Source organism: Bos grunniens, chromosome 25 (assembly GCF_055505025.1).
Source record: "Bos grunniens cultivar Pamir isolate PY7600 chromosome 25, Bosgru_T2T1.0, whole genome shotgun sequence".
Taxonomy (NCBI): domain Eukaryota; kingdom Metazoa; phylum Chordata; class Mammalia; order Artiodactyla; family Bovidae; genus Bos; species Bos grunniens.
The window spans coordinates 16,769,344-16,779,287 of NC_141189.1; positions in this window are offsets into that span (position 1 = coordinate 16,769,344).

Sequence of the window (9,944 nt, forward strand, 5' to 3'; positions counted from 1 at the left end):
TTGAACCCAAGTGTCCGGCATTGCAGGCAGATTCTTTACAGTCTGAGCCACTAGGGAAGCCTGATCTTCTTTATTTTTTTCCATCAATGTTTTGTTGCTTTCATCATACACATTTTGTATCTCTTTTGTTAAATTTATGCCTAGGGACTTCCCTGGTGGTCTAGAGGTAAGGGGTCTGCCTTCCAGTGAGGGGGACGCAGGTTTGATCCCTGGCCTGAGAACTAGAATCCCACATGCTGCAGGCCAACTAAGTCTGCCCGCTGCAGTGAAGACTCAGCATAGCAAAAAAAAAAAAAAAGATACATTTTTGCCTAAATATTTTACTCTTTTTGGTGCTTTTGTACATGGAGTTACTGTCCTAATTTCCTTTCTGAGTTTTTCATTGCAAGTGTCTAAAAATACAATTGATTTTTGTCCATTGATATTTTTACCCTCCAACCCTGCTGAATTTGTTATTAGTTCAAATAGGTTTTTGTAGATTCCTTAGGATTTTCTATATACAAGATTATGTTCTCGGCAAACCTTCCTAATCTGGATGCCTTTTGTTTCACTTTCTGGTCTAGACCGTCTAGTACAACGTTGAATACAAATGACAGCAGTGGTCATTCTTGCCTTGTTCCTGATCCTAGGGGAAAGCTTTCAGTCTTTCTTCATTAAGTATGATATTAGCTGTGCATTTTTTTATGGGTGCCTTTTATTATATGAGGAAGTTCCCTTCTATGCCTACTCTGTTAGGTGTTTTGATCATGAAGGGTGAAAAATGTTGTCAAATGCTTTTTTTTTTCATTTATTGAGATGATCATGTGGTTTTTAATTAAAACTGACTTTGCAAGACTTCCCTGGTGGTCCAGTGGCTAAGACTCCGTGCTCCCAATGCAGGGCGCCTGGGTTCAATCCCTGATCAGGGAACTGGATCCCACAACTAAGAGTTTGCCATAACTAAAGGTCCTGTGTGCCACAACTTAGACCCTCTGCAGCCAGATAAAAATAACTAAAGAAAAACAAACCTGACTTTGCATTTCTGAGAAAATTCCACTTGGTTATGGTTTATGGTTTATGTATGAGATTTTCTAGTAATTTGCTGAGGACTTTTATGCCTCGATTCATGAGAGAAGTTGGTCTGTAATTTCCTTTTCTTGTGTCATTTTTGTTTGGTTTTAATATCCGGGCAATGTGGGCCTCAGAGTATGAGTTGAGAAGTATTCCCTCTTCTATTTTGAAGGAAGAGTTTGTGAGGTACTGGTGTTAATTCTTTAAATATTTGTAGAGTTAGGTAGTGAAACCGTGTGGTTCCAGGCTTTTCTCTGTGGGTAATTTTTGCTTTTTTGTTATTGTTTTGTCGTTATTGTTCTGTCATGTCCAATTTTTTGCGACCCTATAGACAGCAGCATGCCAGGCTTCCTTGTCCTTCACTGTCTCCCAGAGTTTTTGCTACATGTGGCTTTTGAGCAGTTGAAATGTGGTTAGTATGACTGAGAAACTGAAATTTTAATTTCATTTAATATTAATGAGTTAAGTTAAATATAATAAAGCACAGATGGTTGTTCTTGTAGAACAGGTCTTGAACAGTGGTAGTCAATGGGCTGGTACTGCCCCCTATGGTCATTTTGGTAGTTAGTGGGATTTTGAATCTTATTATAAATGGGGCAGAGAGCCTTCTAGAGGCTGAGGGCCAAGCCATCCTACTGTGTACAACATGGTCCCGTGTGAAGAGCAATTTTTCTATGCCTGAGTGACTTTTCAGTGCCCCCCCCGCCAGGACATCTAGCTCCATGTGAGCCCAGAGTATATCTTGCTTAGCTCTAGTATACTTGAATTTTCCAGGATCTCAAGTATCATGTTTTGTTTGAACATTTATCAAGAGCTTGTTGCTATGTTTGAAAAATCCCCTTAGTAAAGGGAATACCCATTGCCTCATTCACTGTGATTCTAAGTATATATAAAAATGCTAAGTATACATATACATCCTTATTTCAAAATGTCAAACGTGAAGGAAGAAGTTCAACATTTGTTCATAGGATAATTGTCATTTCATAAATCCAAACAATGTCACTGCAAATAGGTGCAATTTTCTATTTCTTTATATCTTCTAAGGAACTGTATCAATATTTACATACTTTAATACATATTTTTTATTTATTTAGATGCGCTGGGTCTTAATTGTGGCCTTCGAACTCTTAGTTGCAGCATATGGGATCTAGCTCCCTGACCCGGGATCAAACTCAGGGCCCCTGCATTGGGAGCCCTGAATCAGCCACTGGACCTCCAAGGAAGTCCCCAAATACATATTTAGAATAAAACTTTCCCCCTGTTTTTCCTTTATAAACACACTTAGAGGATAGCAGGATTTACTGAAGCTGGATATACGCTTACTTATGACTCAGTTACCTGACCCAAGAGGATAAGTATTTATGTCCACAAAAAGACTCATATCTAAATGTTGATAAAAGCTCTATTCTTAATAGCCTGAGACTGGAAACAGCCCAAATCAACAGGCAAATTAATACATTGTGATGTAGTCACACAATTGAAGACTATTCAGCAATCAAAAAAGAAGGACATTCCAGTTCATGGAACAACGGATGAATCTTATAGGCTTCTGAAAGCAGCTAGACGCAAAAAGAGAACATACCTTCTAATTCTATGTTTACATGAAACTCAAGAAAAGGCAAAACTAATACATTATGGTAGAAGTCAAAGCAGTTGGCGCACTCAGCTGTATGTGTCTTCATTAATAATTATTGTCTTTCAGCATAATAATGAAAAGAACACATTACTGAACACTCAGTTGCTCAGTCGTGTCCAACTCTTTGAGACCCATGGACTGCAGCCCTCCAGGCTCCTTTGTTCTTGAGGTTTCTCCAGGCAAGAATGCTGGAGTGGGTTGCCATGCCCTTCTCCAGGGTGTTCTTCCCAAACCAGGGATCGAACCCAGGTCTCCCGCATGGCAGGCAGATTCTTTACCGTTTGAGCCACCAGGGAAGCCTTTATTGAACACATACTATTGGAAATTCACTGAGGGGGCAACTAAGATACACAAAAAGACACTATCCCTAACTTCAAGGAGTTCCGTGGCTATTTGGGAAAGTAAAACACAAACAAAGTAAAACTGTGTGTCAGAAGGTTGTATTATCTATACATTTCATAAAATGTTTCAAGATACGTGTTTTAAAAGCAGGGCATTGCATCTGCCAGAGCTGAGACCTCGGTGGCTAGAGTTGAGTGAGTAAGCATAGTACCCAGGATCTAGCCCCAGAGAGGAGTCTTAACGCCATCCCCCGCTTCTCTTCTCTGCCTCCTCTCAGTCTACCCTCTTCCAAATCATGATGTATTCTACTGTGGTCAATATTAGAAAATAAAACAATATGTTTCTATGAGTCTTTTGTGGCCTCTAAATAAAGGGACCTAGTTTTTAAGACCTTACTCCGTCACCAGCTTAACCATTACCTGCCCTTTCAGACGGAGAAGGCAATGGCACCCCACTCCAGTACTCTTGCCTGGAAAATCCCACGTACGGAGGAGCCTGGTAGGCTGCAGCCCATGGGGTCGAGAAGAGTCGGACACGACTGAGCAACTTCCCTTTCACTTTTCACTTTCATGCATTGAGGAAGGCAATGGCAACCCACTCCAGTATTCTTGCCTGGAGAATCCCAGGGACGGGGGAATCTGGTGGGCTTCTGTCTATGGGGTCACACAGAGTCGGACACAACTGAAGCGATTTAGCAGCAGCAGCAGCAGCAGCCCTTTCAGAGTCTTGGTTTTTCTCATCTGTAAAATGAGGTTAGTAAAAGCAGCTTTTCCTGCCTACCTACAAGTTTGTTATGAGTTTCAAATGCCTTTATGCATTTGAAATTGCGATTCAAGTGCCAGTAAAGATTATCATCTTTCTGTTTACTGGTTGCATTATTACAGGCACTGAGAGAGAAGCAATTTACTAAGGGCCATGTGACACCCACAGTGGATGGGAGATTCCAGACTGCTCAAGTTCCTCCAGGGTGTGCTTCTTGTTCTGGAACCATCAAAGACCACACACACAAAAAAAATCTAAGCGTTAATGAAATTCATCCATTAAAAACGTTCATGTTCTGCTTGGCTCCAGTTAAGGAAACTAGTTACACTCAAGGAAGACATTCTTGGGTTTTTTATTCTGCTGCCCTCATTCCCATCCATCTTACTGACAAGACCAAGTTGTGGCAACAGCTCAAAAGTTGTTAGGCTCTAGCTCTAAAACAGCCAACCTCCCAATAATTCAGATGACTGTGAAAAAATATTTGAGTTAAAATATAGGCTGGCAGTGTGATCCTGGGCGAGTCACTTGGCCTCTTAGGACATCAATATCCTCTTCTCTAAAGTTGGAGTGGGGGGTTCCCTGGTGGTCCAGTGGTTGGGGGGCCACTCTTCCACTGCAGGCAGTGTGGGTTCGATCTCTGGTTGGGGAACTAAGGCCCCAAAAGCACTGAGATGTGGAAAAAGAAAAAGTTGGAATGATCACACTTACCTGGGACTTCCCTGGCCATCCAGTTGTTGAGACTTACCCTTCCAGTTCATGGGGTGTGGGTTCCATCCCTGGTCAGAGAACTAGGATCCCATATGCCTTGTGGCCAAAAAGCCAAATCACAAAGCAGAAGCGGTATTGTAACAAATTCAGTGAAGACTTTTAAAAAATCTCCTTCTTCAGTCACTAAGGCGTGTCCAACTCTGCAACCTGATGGACTGTAGCCATGAGGCTCCTCTATCCATGCGATTCTCCAGGCAAGGATACGGGAGTGGGTTGCCATTGCTTTCAGTGGTATGATAGTCTGCCATTAAAAAGAATAAGGGAGAGGGAGGGATAAATTTGGAATCTGGAATTAACAGCTATGCACTACTGTATATAGAGAAACAACCAGGACCTACCATATAGCACAGGGGCCTATATTCAATGTCTTGTAATAATCTATAGTCCAAAGGAATCTGAAAGACGACAGTTACATATGTAACTGAACCACTTTGCTGGACACCTGAAACACTGTAAATCAACTATACTTGAATTAAATAAAATTTTAAAAAAAGAATAAGAGATCCATAGGCATTATAGAACGTCCTGCAAGATATAGGAACAATGAAATAAGATGCAGAAGAGCACATAAAGTATGACAGGACTTGTGTAAGAAAAGGGGTGGGATATACACACACATATATATATACACACTCCATCTCTCTCTCTAGGTAGACAGAGAGATGATTATAGATGGATAAATTATCAATAGATCTATCAACTTTTCTCTACAATTAGGCATAGATATGTAAAAGGATATAGATATGCGACCCCATGGACTGTAGCCCACCAGGCTCCTCCGCTCATGGAATTCTCTAGGCAAGAATACTGGAGTGGGTAGCTGTTCCCTTATCCAGGGGATCTTCCCAACCCAGGGATTGAACTCAGGTCCTCCACATTGCAGATGGATTCTTTACCATCTGAGCCACCTGGGAAGCCCAGATAAATGCATGCTCATGTCTAAAGATTTTATTGATAAGGATATATAAAGAGACAGATATCCTGTATCACATGTAGACATCCAAGAGATAGATCTTTATATAATCTTTATACATATACATACACCCATATATCTATATTGTTTTATGTATCTATATCTATATATAGAGAGAGATCTGGAAGATTATATTGTAAACTGATCATTATATTTGCTGCCAGGGAAAGAAGTTAAGGAACTGGAAACTGGGGTGAAAAAGAGATTTTTTTTTTCCCTCTGTATTCTTTTGTAGGGCTTCCCAGGTGGGGCAGTGGTAAAGAATCTGCCTGCCAGTGCAGAAAACACAGAAGAAGCAGGTTTAATTCCTGGGTTGGGAAGATCCCCTGGAGTAGGAAGTAGCAACCCACTCCAGAATTCTTGCCTGGAAAAGTCCATGGGTAGAAGAGTCAGGTGGGCTACAGTCCACAGGGCTGCAAAGAGCACATGACTGAGCACATTTTCTTTTGTATCATCTACATTTTGTAAACATATATGAGTAGTAGTTTCAAATAAAGAGAGATGATCCTGTAAAAGGGCCTGGAATGGCAGGTGCTTTAAAGAAATTTGTGAATGTCCAGTGAACCTTGTTCATTTAACTAGGATGTCCCAAATGTATTTTTTGCTTAAAAAATATAAATGAGCCAGAGCAATATGTGGTATGTGGTATCTTATTAAGTTTTGACAATGCTTAGTGGATTGTGGATACATAGATGTTCATTAAAATAATCTTTATTCTTATCTCTATGTTTGAAATATTTCACAATAAAAAAAACTTAAGAAGTGTACTCAGTCGTGACAGGAGGGAGATTACGAGAAGGGAGTATCGGGGGGGGGGAAGATTCTGATCATCTTCTTTTTCTTGATATGGGCATACAGGTGTGCTAGCTTCGTGGAAACACATCAAGCTGTGCACTTATGATCTGTCACTCATCTGAATCTGTGCTGCAGTTCAATAAAAATTCTACTAAAAAAGCCCCCTCCCTGTTAAATTGAAAAATTTCATAATGACTTAGTAAAGGATGAGTAAAAAATAAAGAGTTTGGATATGATTTTTTTTTCTTTGCACACGATCAGGGTCTTGGGAGTAACGAGAAACCACTCTAAAATCAGTAGCTTTACTTTAGTCTGAATTTGCATTTCTTCATCTTCAGTGACAGTGATCTTCAAATCACTCAGCCTCCTTTCCCCTTTATTCAAGCTCCCATGGCAATTTCAGTGCATTCCCTTTCTGTTTTGGGCGGTGAAGAGGTTGAGATCTGTGGGGAGAGAGGGAGGGAGAGAAAAAAGAAGAGAGAAAGAGAGACAGAAAAGAAAAGGGAGAAGGTGGAAGAAGAAGAGGGATGACAGGCCAGGATGTGTGGAAAAGCCCTGTCACAGTCTAACCCCAACACACCAGCTGTTGAATGTGCCCTGAACTGTCCTGTCTCTAGGATTTTGTTCAGGCTGTTTCCTCTACCTAAAGTGGCCTCCTCCTTTCCCCAGTTCAGTTCAGTTCCGTTCAGTGATTCTGTCGTGTCCAGCTCTTTGCAGTCCCATAGACTGCAGCACGCCAGGTTTCCCTGTCCATCACCAACTCCAGGAGCTTGCTCAAACTCATGTCCATCGAGCTGGTGATGCCATCCAACCATCTCATCCTCCGTCATTCACTTCTCCTCCTGCCTTCAATCTTTCCCAGAATCAGGGTCTTTTCCGGTGAGTCAGTTCTTCGTATCAGGTGGCCAAAGTATTGGCACTTCAGCTTTAGCATCAGTCCTTCCAATGAATATTCAGGACTAATTTCCTGCAAGGATCTCCTTGCAGTCCAAAGGACTCTCAATAGTCTTCTCCAACACCACAGTTCAAAAGCATCAATTCTTCAGCATTCAGCTTTCTTTATGGTCCAACTCTCACATCCATACATGACTACTAGAAAAACCATAGCTTTGACTAGATGGACCTTTGTCAGCAAAGTAATGTCTCTGCTTTTTAATATGCTATCTAGGTTTGTCATAGCTTTTCTTCCAAGGAGCCAGCATCTTTTAATTTCATAGCTCCAGTCACCATCTGCAGTGATTTTGGAGCCCAAGGAAATAAAGTCTGTCACTGTTTTCATTGTTTCCTCATCTATTTGCCATGAAGGGATGGGACTAGATGCCATGATCTTTGTTTTTTGAATGTTGAGTTTTAAGCCAGCTTTTTCACTCTCCTCTTCACCTTCATCAAAAGGTTCTTTAGTTCCTCTTTGCTTTCTGCCACAAGCCTGGTGTCATCTGTGTATCTGAGGTTATTGATATTTCTCCTGGCAATCTTAATTCCAGCTTGTGCTTCATCCAGCCCAGCATTTCGCATGATGTACTCTGCATATAAGTTAAATAAACAGGATGATAATATACAGCCTTGATGTACTCCTTTCCCAATTTGGAACCAGTCTGTTGTTCCATGTCCAGTTCTAACTGTTGCTTCTTGACCTGCATACAGATTTCTCAGGAGGCAGGTAAGGTGGTCTAGTTTTCCCATCTCTTAAAGAATTTTCCACAGTTTATTGTGATCCACACAGTCAAAGGCTTTGGCATAGTCAATAAAGCAGAAGTAGATGTTTTTCTGGAACTCTCTTGCTTTCTCAATGATCCAGCGGACGTTGGCAATTTGATCTCTGGTTCCTCTGCCTTTTCTAAATCCAGCTTGATGTCTGGAAGTTCTCGGTTCACATACTATTGAAGCCTAGCTTGGATAATTTTGAGCATTACTTTGCTAGCATGTGAGATGAGTGCAATTGTGTGGTAGTTTGAACATTTTTTGGCATTGCCTTTCTTTGAGATTGGAATGAAAACTGACCTTTTTTAGTCCTGTGGCCACTGCTGAGTTTTCCGCATTTGCTGGCATATTGAGTGCAGCACTTTCACAGCATCATCTTTTAGGATGTGAAGTAGCTCATTTGGAAATTCCATCACCTCCATTAGCTTTATTCATAGTGATGCTTCCTAAGGCCCACTTGACTTCACACTCCAACACACTCCAACATTCCAAGATGTTTGGCTCTAGGTGAGTAATCATACCACCATGGTTATCTGGGTCATGAAGATCTTTTTTGTATAGTTCTGTGTATTCTTGCCACCTCTTCTTAACATCATCTGCTTCTTTTAGGTCCATATTGTTTCTCTCCTTTATTGTGCCCATCTTTTCATGAAATGTTCCCTTGGTAGCTATAATTTTCTCTAGGAGATCTCTAGTGTTTCCCATTCTATTGTTTTCCTCTGTTTCTTTGCATTGATCACTGAGGAAGGCTTTCTTATCTCTCCTTGCTATTCTTTGGAACTCTGCATTCAGATGGGTGTATCTTTTCTTTTCTCCTTTATGTTTATTTATTTATTTTTTCTCCTTTATGTTTAGCTTCTATTCTTTTCTCAGCTATTTGTAAGGCCTCCTCAGACAACCATTTTGCCTTTTTGCATTTCTTTTTCTTGGGGATGGTCTTGATCACTGCCTCCTGTACAATGTCATGAAACTCTGTTTATAGTTCTTCAGGCACTCTATCAGATCTAATCCCTTGAATCTATTTGTCACATCCACTGTATAATCCTAAAGGATTTGATTTAGGTCATACCTGAATGGTCTAGTGGTTTTCTCTAGTTTCTTCAATTTAAGTCTGAATTTTGCAGTAAGGAGTTCATGATCTGAGCCACAGTTAGCTCCCAGTCTTGTCGAATAAACATTGAGAGGAGAATGTTGGATCCTTCCTTTCCCCATGATCTGCTAAATCCCGCTTTTCTTTCAAGGGAACATTGTACCCCCAGTGCTTAACAGTACCAGATACACAGCAAATGTTGAATGAATGAAACCCACCTTTTAAAAATATAAGACAGTTACATAAGGATTTGTGGACTAATGAAAGAATACTAGCTGCTGATGCTAAGTTGCTTCAGTTGTGTTCGACTCCGTGCAACTCCATAGACGGCAGCCCACCAGGCTCCGCCATCCCTGGTCGTGTCCGACTCTTTGTGACCCGTGGACTGTAGCCCACCAAGCTCCTCTGTCCAGGGGATTCTCCAGGCAAGAATACTGGAGTGGGTTGCCATTTCCTTCTCCAGGGGATCTTCCCGACCCAGGGATCAAACCCAGGTCTCCCACTCTCCCACATTGCAGGCAGACGCTTAACCTCTGTGCCACCAGGGAAGCTGCTTATGTTGTACAAGGCACTGTCTTGAATGCTTCGCATATACTGTCACTTAATTCTCAAAACACCCTATGTGTTGTCGTGTCAGACTCTTTGCGACCCCATGGACTATATAGCCCACCAGGCTCCTCTGTCCATAAAATTTTCCAGGTAAGGATACTGGAGTGTGTTACCATTTACTCTTAGGGCTTCCCAGGTGGCGCTAGTGGTAAAGATCTTTCCTGTCAATGCAGGAGACGTAAGAGACTTGGGTTCAAATCTTGGGTTGGGAAGATCCC